The sequence below is a fragment of the Sinocyclocheilus rhinocerous genome, unplaced genomic scaffold (assembly GCF_001515625.1).
Source record: "Sinocyclocheilus rhinocerous isolate Xijiao unplaced genomic scaffold, SAMN03320098_v1.1 scaffold1488, whole genome shotgun sequence".
In the NCBI taxonomy this organism is placed as follows: Eukaryota; Metazoa; Chordata; class Actinopteri; order Cypriniformes; family Cyprinidae; genus Sinocyclocheilus; species Sinocyclocheilus rhinocerous.
Window position 1 is genome coordinate 1485229 of NW_015633542.1, and position 12903 is coordinate 1498131.

General features: G+C 37.6%; 1 protein-coding gene across 6 annotated transcripts in view; it reads right to left on the reverse strand.

The window, feature by feature from the left end:
* Positions 1-12314, reverse strand: part of LOC107744369 (transcriptional enhancer factor TEF-5-like) — a 38571-nt gene extending 26257 nt beyond the window's left edge. For all 6 annotated transcript variants that reach the window (XM_016557982.1, XM_016557980.1, XM_016557978.1 and 3 more), the window contains exons 1-2: positions 12150-12314; positions 11709-11775 (exon numbers count right to left, since the gene is read on the reverse strand). The gene's annotated coding sequence lies outside the window, so the exon portion shown is untranslated. The remainder of the gene's footprint in view (positions 1-11708; positions 11776-12149) is intronic.
* Positions 12315-12903: the final 589 nt, after the last annotated feature.

The following is a 12903-nucleotide window of genomic DNA, read 5'->3' on the forward strand; positions in this document are numbered from 1 at the left end:
TGGACAAAACGCAACAGCAGCACGCCCAGGGACTTGAGCGTTCTCGGCACTCCTGATAAAGAAAGAGCTAGTAGTACAGCTGACAGCGGGAAAGTGGCCTGGACGTGGCTTATCAATGCAAAAAATTAAAACTAATACCATTTTTATACACCATGGGGCATTGAAAAACTTTATTGTAAGGTACTTCAAAAAACACCGTGGTGTTAAGATATTATAAACATTAACATCATGATTTTTTTTTTTTTTTTTGTTAAAGCGGTTTTGAAAAAATTTTCCATTTTCTGCGCGGAGAAGCCGTTCTATTGGAGAGTTGGGCTTAAATTCCAGACATGTCCTTATTAAGGAAGTGCAGCGTTAGTTCTCTCTCTCTCTCTCTCTCCCTTATGTCAACCGAGCCCCTTCTCGCTCTACCCTCTTCCCCACCCTGTGCTCCCAAGCACTCTGCCCAAATAAGGAGAGGTGAGCAAAGGATGAGGGGAGGGGGAGGTGAAGGAGGGAGGAGTGCTGGAGTCAAGGGGTGTCGGGGAAAACAGACAAAAAAGTATTAAAAGGAGGCTAACCAGCAGCTGTAAAACAAGTTTCAGGGGGAAAAAAAGACAAATTAAAAGTACAACAAAAAAACTAGTAAAACAATTAAAAATAATAATAAAATATATTTTTAAACAATAATTAAAATTACCAGTAAATATTAAAATTAAAATATTAATAATAAATAGTCATATAATTAAAATAAATTATATATGTATGTATTTTATGATATATAATTTAATTTAATTATTTGATATTTATTTTAAATATTAAATAGTATTATAAATACTAAATATTTAGTAATTATTAAAGTAAATTACATATAAACATACATAATTAAATGTGTGTGTATGTGACAATGTGTCGTACTTTGGTTAGTGAATAACATTTTTTTTTAATTAACAGTGTGTGTGTGTGTGTATAAATATATATAATATATATACACACACACATACACACACACACACACACGTTTAAGTGTTTAATCCCACAGTCGTAGCAAATAATATATTGCAAAAAAGTTATAAATTCAAATTCACAAAACTGTGACCTGAAGGAAAAAAAAAAAAACACCAGTTGCAAAACACACTGATGCAATGCCTTGTCAACAAAGAACAAAGTTTATTTTTAATACTAATTGCAACGAACATCTGGCAGAGCGTTCTCTCTCTATTTTACCCTTTCATCTTAAAGCAACTTTGCGAACATGAACTTCCAGTTTCTCTCAAAAAGAGACGGGGCAAGTGAGCAAGAATAAGGCCAGACGGACACAACTGCAAAACATCTGTTGCAAAACAAACACGCTCATCCTGCAACGCTGAAAGCCATTCAGCTCTTTGCGATGCAGCCGATGCAAAAACAAAAACTTCATTTTCCCGTTAGGCAGCTGGGACTTAACTTTGAATGACATGGCACACATATTCAGTCCGACACAGGCGCACAACCACCTCTTTCCCGCCTCCTCTCTCTCCCTCCTGAACCAAACAGAGCTTTTAGTCAGTATATAATGCCAAAGAATTTCCATGTGGTCCAGGAATGTAAATAATGCAGTGAAAGCCATGCAGCGCACACATTCATTCAGACGCCCATTGAATGAACACAAGCCCTCCCTGCCCACTATCTCGCAGAGCTCCAACACAGTACGTATTGTTGTCGGCTGAAGTACTGAGTTGGCTCCAGCCACGATTCTCTGGGTTCACCGGATTCCTCACGATCTCTGCAGGAGAAAGCCCAGGGAAACTTACTTCAGTATGATCTAATATCAATTACAAAACATGGACTTACAGACAGTTTTTCCCCAAGCTCACACTTCCAACCATGGAATCTGGCATGGACTAACGGAGGAGTTTGGGGGTTGCCAGACTATTCTTACCAGAATCATAAAGACTTAGTCATTCGGCCGTTCCAGGAAAGGGGCACTGATTGAGGTTTACTTGGTGGCCTTTTCGGATTTTCCTCTCAGAGAGGTTGTTTATGACTCAAAAGTCAGACATTGTGGTCACGCACAAGACACATGTACAAGAAACAGAGGACTGAACTAGAACTGTATGGTGATTTCATGACGTAGCACATCAAATCACACCGCTGATATAGATGTTTTCACTGTAGTTATGGTTTACAGTGAAAAGATCTAGAAGATTAAAGTTTTAAAGAATATAAGCCATTACTTCAGCTTGTTGATTAAATTTGAATAAACTGTAGTCTACGTATAATTTAGCAAGTATGCGTTGTATACTGTTGATGAAGAATAGCAATAAAGCTTGGTTTATGAAGAGACAAACTTGTGCCACCTAACTACATTTCCCATCATTCTCTGTGACAGGATGAGAGGGATAAAATGCACAGATAAAACATCGATACACTTGTCTGCTTTGCATTAGCACTTACAAAAGCTCCCTGTCTTTGCCAGGAAGTGAAAAAGAATGAGAAATATGAAATCGTCCAGGAAGTCAATTTTATTTAAACCAAAACTACTAAAATAATCAATTATAAACAGTTGCATTTTGAAGCCAGTTTTGGTTATCAGCTTTAAAATATAATTTACATTTCAAAGCAGATAACCAATAACTACTGGGCTTATATAGATCTATATCTATAATATCAACCTAATATCAATCTGAAAAAAATTCTCCACGTGCTTCAAATGACGAACATCATAGACAATGGAAAACTACTTTTCAATTAAAAAAAATAACATCCCAAAATCATTTAATAAATGTAGGCCTACTATGAACTATTTGAACAAAATAAATGAATATATAAATAAATAAATAAAAGAAACTTAAAAGAAACTATATAATAAAAATTAATAAATAAAAATATAATTAAATGGACTTTTAAAAAAATAAACTAAAACTAGAATAAATATGATCACAACTAGAAATGTGATCATATTTATCAGTTTAGACATCATCCTGTTTTACTTATCGGGTCAATACAGATTAAAGAGTCACATTTATCCTTAAAACATTAAAAAAAATTTAAAAAGTCAATACCAAGAAAATGCTATGGAGGAGAGAAATCAAGTTTTAGTTTAATCAGAGAGAGATTCATGACTCAATCATGGGATTTAATCCAAATCTGGACTTTCCATCATCTCAAAACAAGAAGAGAAGTCATGGTGTTACAATCCCATTTATGTAAATGTGCTAGGATTCTCAAAGAAGCTCTCAACAGAACTCATCCTGCATCTCCACATCTTGGGTTTTATAAAGTCTCTTCCAGTCTCAGGAAGTCATCTTATCACATTTCAGGGTCTCCACTAACTGTCAGAGGAGCGGAGGGACTTTCCAGCGCATGGAGCGAGCGTTGGAGTCCATCTGCGCGTTAGTCATCCCAAGCGGACATTTTTTGGCGGGAAACAAGCGAGTGGAGGATCCTGTCCAGGAGGGAGGTCTTCACGCTGTCCTGCCAGCAAAATAAGGGATGCAGGGGAAGTTAATGGGAGCCAACCCTAACGACCAGAACCTACTTTTTGTTTTTCCTTCTGTTGGACACTCATGTCAGATATGAAACCTAAACATAGAGATGTAGGAGAGCTGGAGAGATTTGAGCTAAGGTGTCATGACTACCCTGCACTCTTAAAAATAAATGTTCTTTATGCCGAGTTCACACTGCACGATTTTAGCCCGATTTTTCACTCGCCGACAGGTTTTGCGAAATCGCCGACAAATGCCTGAAATCGGAGGCAAATCGGTGCTCGTTCACGCGAGTGACAATCACACAGTGTGAATTATCAAAGACGCGATCTGAGAGAATCGCAGACGTGTCGCTGACACCCGTGAAATATTTGGCATGCTAAATATCTGGAGCTGTCGGCTAGTGACATCAACATGAAGAACCTTTAGAGTTTTAAAATGTTCTTCACTCTTAAAAATAAAGGGATTTCTTCAGCAATACCATAGAAGAACCATTTTGGCTCCCCAAAGAACCTTTCAGTGAACAGTTCTTAAAAGAACCATTTCTTTTCCTAGTCTGAAGAACATTTTATGCTTTTTCCACTATATAGTCTTAAAAATAAAGGCTCTTTATTGGCACTGGTGGTGCAACCTTTCTATTCCACAAACAGTGGGGGAAAAAAATGTGGTTCCTTTAAGAACTGTTCACTGAAAGGTTCTTTGAGGAACCTAAAATGGTTCTTCTGTGGCAGCGATTCCCGGCGATCACATCGGCGATGATCTACAGCCAATGAGAGAGCACGATACAGGGCAGCGGGAAGTTCGGCGAGGAGTTATATGAAACGTAGTTTGCGGACCAGTGTTGCCAAATCCGCCGGTTGTTTTTCATGTCAGCAGGTTGAAGCGACCTCAATACCGTGATATTTAGGCCCTGGAACGTGAATTGTACCAGGAGAACCCCACCAAAAAAATGTGTATTTTACCCCCGAACGCGATTTTTACTGGGGGACCCCCTCGAAAGCAATTGGGCTATTTTCAGGCTAGTTTTGAGTAGTAATTGGGCGGGTTTTGTAGCGAAGTTTTTTCCTGTCGAACGCAGCTCAGAATGTGAGATTTGTTAGGAAACTGTTGCAGCTGGAACACTTGTTGGCAATAGTCGCCCCTGGGGAGCGTATCCCTCCGGGCAGCCTCCACAACACACCCACCCTTCACTCACGCAAAAGCGTACACACCGAATACTCTTCAGTGTATTCGGCTCCTTCTCGAAAACACACACACAGTCAGCAGCGAGAGAACAACAGGGCTGGACAAGTGTACTAGCAGCTGCTGGTTGGGTTCAGATAACAGATAAAGACGTTTAGAGCGTCTCCTTCTCTTCTTCTCATTGTCCGGCACTGATTTCCAACTACGGCCAAAAGCACATGAATCGCACTTCCTGCTGGAGAGGAAACTCATGTCAGATCATCCCTTACTAGTATGATTCATCAAAGCAGTATGACTCAATCTATTCTTGGGAAGTTGCATCTTCCCAGCATTCATTTTGCCTTTTGTGGCTGGCAAATGAGGTTCATTAGAAGGCAATAAGCAAAAAAAAAAAAAAAAAAATGATTTATTTGGCAAAGCATACTGTATATGCAAATCTGATGGGTGGGTTAATCAAAATCTGAGAATGTGATTGGTTCAAGCTTTTTTTTCACACTTCAGCGTCTGTTCACATGATCGTCGCAGCAGTCCATGTCTGAACATGTCTGAATACGTGGGCCCAAGAGTGACAAATGTAGGCATACCTGCCATTCGTTCTAGTCTGTTTCTCTTTTTTAGCTCGTTGGCTTTGATGGTCTACACACCGTTTATGGCCTTCAGACCCAAGGCCACACACCGGGAACTGACCATCATAAAACCTATGGGTGGCCAACTAAAGGAACAACCTTAGAAGATCAATTTAGTTTGACTAGAACAACATAGGCTACTCAACGTTTTGTGAAAAGCCTAAAAAAATATTCAATAGAAATCAGCATACAACAAATGTATATTAAAGTACAAAATGTGGCTATGAGCCTAGCCTGTGTGGCCTTGATCTCAGAAGTTAAAAAGCAGCATTTGATGGAGGTTAATATAAAATAACACAAAGAAAAAAAGGAATGCACCAATATTAAAATTCTGGCAAAAAATGATAGTCATGTTATGGCCAATAATCAATAAATAGCCAGTATTAAATATTATTTCCAGATAATATATAATATTTCTATATACTATCTATTCAGTTTATTCTATGTCTAAATAAATTTTTTAAAAAGTAAAAATCAACCATTTAAAATGTTAATTAGGCACCAGAACTTCAGTGTACAGTATGAACAAAATTAATGCTCATTTTGAGATTTGATAAGATTAAACTTGAAGTTAGATAAACTTGAAATTAGCATCAGATGACGACAAAAGAAAACGAAAATATGAAAGGGAAATTTGCATGCATTGCCCAATATTGATGATAATGATGAATTTTAAAAATCTAAGCGGCAAAAAAAATGTGTATGGTACCGATAAATTGTCAGCATTTCATACGCTACAAATGAGTCAGCATTTCATACGCTACACAAATGCATCTCAATGCATGTGCAGCCCCATTGTACATACTTAATATACATTCTTGCACTACTGCTGCATAAAAAAAAAAACTAAAAAAAAAAACTTACTACTGAAAGGGGTGATAGAGTTACCAATAAATATTTGCGGCATTAAACCAGATGCATTTTCATTCAGGTACCGTAGTTAGCTACAAACACGCTAACAGTTTAACAGTTAAACATTGCTCGGTAGAAAAAAAATACAGTACTAATCTAATGAGACCTAAAGCAATATCATTTACATTTGGACACGTCGGAACAATGCATGATCAAGTTTGTTTAGCTAGCAATTTCTGCCTACACGTAATTGCTTAGATATGTTCAGAGCCTCAGATGTAATCATGTTTGATAGCATTTAACCAAGTCCTGCAGGTCAGAGCTCTCACTTCCAGCAACTAATAGTGAGTTTTTGTTTAAAAGTCAGTGGCGAGAGATTGCTTCAACACCCTTCCAAGACTATCAGCTTGTCTGAGAGAGGAAACCTTTTTGGTCTCAGCACATCTCTTTTGCATACTCTCCCTTTCTACCATTCTCCAACTCCTCAATCACTTTCATTCACCCGCTTGCTTTCTTTCCCTCTCGGTGTTTAGCTCTAATAAATTCTACCCTTCTCCTCCAATAACTTCCTCTTACTTCCTCTCTGGCTCGGCACTCAGGAAACAATCAGAGCTGTTGAAGAGCCTGTGAGAGAGAGCTGCTCGACAGAAGAGAAAAAATAAAAAATTACTAAGAGAGTGAAATTAGGAATAAACGGCTCTTACTCAACTAAAATGACTCTTTACATGAACAGAAGCACCTCATGGAAATAACCCTTGACGCATACGAGACAGCTAAACATGAATCTCCGAGATATTAACGGTTCCTGACTTTCGACATTATCCACCAGGGTGACTTTCCAGGACGGCCGTCTGCTCTCAGATCTCTCCATATGGTTTACTCTAGTCCTGATTCAGTCAGCAGAGGAAAGACTGACACAAAGAGCACCGCATGTGCCAGAGGACTCGCTCGAACGTCTGATTCAGCACTTTCCGCGGAAAATCGTCAGGCGAATTTGTGAAGGAGTGCTCTTGCCTGACTTGGTCATTTAGTGGCTGAGGCAGGGGCTCGAGCCAAACCCCACGAAGACCGAAAAGACATGCATAAAGAGACGAACGTTCACAGGACTCTTGGGATGGCAGAGAGAAAGAGGTGCTGATCTCTGAGTCACACATCTATGCCAAAAACAGAGGAAGACATAGACACAACCTCATGCACTGACAAAGATTTGGTGTAGAAACAATTTTCATCTAGAATAATTACAAAGAAAGGCAACACACTATTTAAAAATGAAATTTTAACAGAAATAGTATGTTCTTGTAAAATATACTCCAAAACTCTGTTTTATTTACTTTAAAAAAATTTTTTTTTTACAGTGTACAAATTACATTTGCAATTTTATTTCTTGAGTATCAAAATGAGATTAAAAGCTTTCTTAGAGATTTCCAAATCAAATATGGCAAAAGTATAAAAGACAAATCACCAAAAAAGCTAAATCGATTGGCTACATCTAAATTATAAACATTTTTTTTTTTTACTTCAAAACTAGATTAGATGCATTTGGATGATATAATCAAAACAAAACCAGATTTTTATTTTTTATGAAGAAAAGTACGTGGCTCTTGCTAAACACAATGCTAGGGTGTTTTGGGTAATTGCTAGGTGGTAATGTACTGGTCTAAGTCGAAGAGTTCCTCATTCAATGTAAATTTAGGGGAATTGTTCATCCGTTTCATCATATGCAAGGTGAAAATCATAAGTCTGTTCCCTGACACTAATACCACACATTTCTTTAATATGCCGCATTATATGAGACATCATCAATCTCCGTAGCACAAATGGTGTGAGACGAGTTATACATCAAAATCAAAAGGGTGGTTCACTCACAATATGATAATTCTGTCATCATTTATTCACCCACATGTCTTGACTTACTTTCTTCTGTGAAAAAAAAAAGATGATATTTCAAAAACTAAATGGGGTTCAAAAAAATATTGAATTTTTCAAAATATCTTCTATAAGTCAGACAGGTTTGGAACAACATGTGTGAGTAAATTCCATTAATACTTAGGATTTGTTTTTTGTTTTTTTCAATTGACTAATCCCAAGTATGAGCACTAAGTATAAGTTCATTCATAATGTGATATGACATGACGAAAACGGCAACAATGTTCACTGTAATGATTATCACACTCTGATAACCATCACATGAAAGAGCTTCTTAACAAAGAATGACAAATAAAAGCAACCACTAGACAGGAGGCCAAAAATAATCAGCTTGCCTTCCTTTTTCCAATTCAGATTATTAGATTAGATAGCATAGCTATAGCATTAGCATAGCATAGCTGACTGCCGTGTGAACCCCGGTGCACTGCCACAAACAGTTGGTTTCAAGAACAACTGGAAAGTTTAGCAACTTCAGACAGACAGACACAAAGGCTATACTGTTCTAGCCCACAGCTCGCCCCTCCCTCGAGTCGCAAACGGCCACGGAGAAGACAAAAAGTCTTATCTGCCAATGCCTCGCGCAGGAAATGTATGTAAACAAGTGTCCCGAGAGTTTTCATTAATTTTCAGCGCAATGTAAACACGCTTTCATAGGCCGCCTCTCCATCATAATTAATAAAGCATAGCGACACGTTGTGTGTGCCTTGGCTTGCGTCTTGCCGCAGGCTCCTTCGTGGAAAAGGACTTTAATTTGAAAGGGAAAAATTTAATTTTGGGGAACTGAACAGCATATAAAATGTTTCCTTCTGCAAACACGGAGCGGTGAGGAGGCCAGACGGCAGTGCATCATGCGAGATGATCGCTCTCTCAAATGCTTGAAAACGCACACAGCTAGATATTTGTTCAGAGCTCTGTTGACAGACAGGTAAGTGGTCACCATTTGGAGAGCCACTTCTGCGGTGGGTGCTAAAAGGCCGCTTCAGTCCGCACAAATGGAAAGAGGCTCATTACGCTCTCAGCTGGGCCCTTAACACAAAACAGCTAAAGGAACTGTCAACTGGCCAGCAACGTAAACACATATGGCACAAACAATCTGCACTGATCGTACACGCTTGATCTCTTAAGGAGGATACGCTCTGGACTTTCTGCATCAAGAACCACTAGAAATGCCTTGGAGATGATTGCAAATTTCAGGACCTGTTTGGGGACGGGATTGAGAGCTCAGAGCAAGAACAAACAAATCATTAAAACTGATTTGTTAGCTTATTAAACAGTAAAGCTCTATTTAACAGAGAGCAAAAGCAGACATGAAATGATGCTTCCTCGCTCGGCAAAGCCTGACAGTGGAGGGAGTTCAGGGTTCGTTTGTGATGTCTGAGAAAAAAAAAATGAGAACAGCACATTTGCAGCTGAACAACAAATGTGGCATAAACATGCGGCATCTGTTTAAATTCACTAAAAGAAGTATGTTTGCTTAAAATGTGTTGCCCTCAAAACAATCAGGAAATTTTTTTTTTACAGTTGTGTATAAACTAATATTTAAAAAATCACCTCCGTTCCAATGCAAACCTGGTCAATGGAAAAAACATGCTCCGTTTCAGAAATCTGTGTAAAACAATACTTTCATTTCAGAAATGTGCTTTTGTAATCTTTAACTTGTATTATGTGTAAATTGAGCATTATATAATCCATGCCTTGTGATCTTCAATATTGGCCACTGAAAATTGCATAAGGGACAGCTAACACTAATACTAGCGGGCTTGAGCTTACATATTTACCCGAGGAATATTTTTTCAAAAGACATTTCCGTACCGCGGAGGCTTACAGTAAAGTGACTTACATATCACGTAAGAGGCAAATACCAGGACAGGTTGCCTGGAATGCATATCACAAGCCAAACTAAACTAAACTTCCTATAACAGACTTAGTTAAGAAGCCGAGGCATTTAGTAATGTGGGAAGCCGAACCTCCGATGTGGGGTTCATTTGTTGTTGATCAGATAATGAGGTTGGGGTAACATCTCAATAAATTGTTTAGATGTTTTGGACTCACGAGCAAGAAAAAGATTTGGCTGAGATCTGACTCAAAATCTAAATGTAAACCAAAAAACTGGAGTACAATTTAGTTACTTTCACTGTTGACTAAACAAAAACCACCGTAACATCTGGTCTACGTACAGTCTCTTTAAGGAGCTACAACAACAATCACTTCTAAACACAACCCGACCTATATCTAGCTATATTTCAAACTTTTTTTGAGAAGCCCAACCTTTCCAAAAGGAGGTAAAACATAAGACAACCTAATCAAGCAGCTGAACCTGAAGAGGCAGTTTGGGCTGAACTGATTAAGTCCAACCTGAAGTGCAGCATTTCTGTTCAACGAAACCTGTCCATTAATAGTAACTCAGAGGAACAATAAAAATGTGCAGAGCATCATTAAAAACACTTACATATGCGTGGAGCAAACTAAAAACGAATTTACATATTCACGAGGAGGACAGAACTCAAAATACTTGGGTCTCACCAAATGAAAATGTTTGATAAGATGAGAATTCATTAACCCGCTTGTTGTCCTAAGAAACGGCATCCTCCTGGGATCCCTCAGTCAAATTTGTGTTACATTAAAAAAAATCTAATTCACGAGGGTCTAAAAACACTCATTAATGTTTAAATTAGGGAGGTGTTTAATCTGCTTACAGATTTTTTTATTTTTATTTCATAGATTTACAGAAACTATTTAAAGTTGAATAACATCTTAAAGACCAAAGGCCATGATTGGTTCTTCAACAAATTTGACCATAAAGACGGTTTGTATCGTGAAAAGCGCTATACAAATAAATGTGAATTGAATTGAATGATGAGAAAAGGTTATTTTCATTTAAAACACATTTACACAAAACTGTAAACTGTTTTTATTTTTGGTTTAGATATTCTTGAAAACGTCACAAAGTCAGGATAGGCCACCAAAAAGGGTCAAAATTCTCTTTAAACCATAGAAGGGTTAATATCGAAATGCTCAATCTGAGCTGTTTGGGCGGGAAGATCACTCAACGTCACTGCTTTACCTGAGGAACCAAAATAGTTTTTAATTCTAAACGTCAAAAAAACGTCATTATAGTATAACAGAGAGTTTACAGACATTAAGATAACAAAAGTCCATACAAAAACATACAAATATTTAATTCGGTTTTGATATTCAATATGAAAAGTGCCTGAAGGCAAATATGACCGTTTCCAAAGAAATCAGTTATCATATCAACCAGTTTTACAATAACTTGTTTTTACGCTATTTCTATAGGTTAAGTCAGTTCAACTCTTCCCAATAGTGTAATTTTTTCACTTCACATGCACTCTAAAAAATGCTGGGTTGTTTCAGCCCAACTTTGGGTAAAATATGGACTAACCCAAATGTTGGGATACATTTTTAAATTAAGTTTTTAACCCAGCACTTGGGTTAGTCCATATTTGACCCAAGGTTGGGTTGAAACAACCCAGCATTTTTTTTTTAGAGTGTGTAATGAAAAAAACATAACTTTGTAAATGAAAAACATAACTTTTAATGCATATAATTCTCTGCTCTTAAATTCACCTCACTAATAACCTCACAGAAATCAGTAAATATTAAATCCAGTAAACGTATTGAGCCTGTCAAGTGAAACAAACATAGTCAGACTTACCTGATAACGTAGAAAAAGGGGTTGGCGAGCTCTCCAAACACTTCTGTCGCTTCTCTCTGACAATTCTCTGGAACAACAAAACTTCTTTCCTTATTTTCAATCACAAGTGTTTGGGAAATCCTGCTATGAGAGTAACTAAGAGCCTGTGCAGACGAGCAAGACATTTTCGACGTGCAATAATGGAAGCGTTAGTTGCGATAATGTTTCTAACTTAAAAGTGTAATTCAAAGGCAAAAAGTTCCGGGCTATCGCACTAAAATCGGCTCCCTCGCTCTCACACACGCACAATCACAGCATATCCACACGGAATTCTGTCCCTCATCCCACCCAACGCAGGGAGTTCCGAGGAAAAATGTGAAATATGACAAAGATCTGAAAACTTCGCTAGAGCGGCATGAAAAACGCGACCAGACAAAGGGAACGAGTGAATCTAAAACTCACCTTTATTGGCAAACACCTCTACCGATAGAACTGGACGAGGTTTATTTCTTTAAAGTTATATTTATCTTGGTGCTCTATTGTTTTCAGTAATATTTCTCCCGGTTTGACAGTAAAGGTGGAATGCGAAGTATGGGTTTGGTATGAAATTCACGCACTTCAGCGGAAAACGAAGGAGGGGGAGAAAAAGTTTAAGGAGGGGCCACCGGTGCGCGTCAATCAACACGGCTGGGGGCGGGGACTTCTCCAAAGGCCCGCCCACTTTGGGCCACAGAGAAGAAAAGAGGAAAGCTGTACTTGAGCTACTGTACATTGAGTTATAAATACCAAGTTTAGATTAATGTAATTACGTTTATCAATAACAAATAGCGCAGAGTAGATAATATCTGGAACGTAATCTGGTATTGCATGTTTTTCTAAATATTCACACAATTAATTTGTGCATTAACGTTTATTAACTAATTAGACTAGTAACATTTACAATGTTTAGTTAATTAGCAACTTAGTTAGTAGTCTTTTGCTTTTGTGGATTTAAGAAATACTTGTTTTGGAATTTCTGAGTGTATATTTAAAAATGTAGGGCTACTTTAAATGTTAAAATATGTAAAAAAAAAAATAATAATAATAATAATAATGAAAAGAAGAAGAGGTAAAATATGCTCATTAAAATAAGTACTTATATACTAAATGCTAATGCAGTTAAAAACTAATGCAGTTAAAAAAAAGTTTAGACAAAAAAATTTGAATAATTATTAAA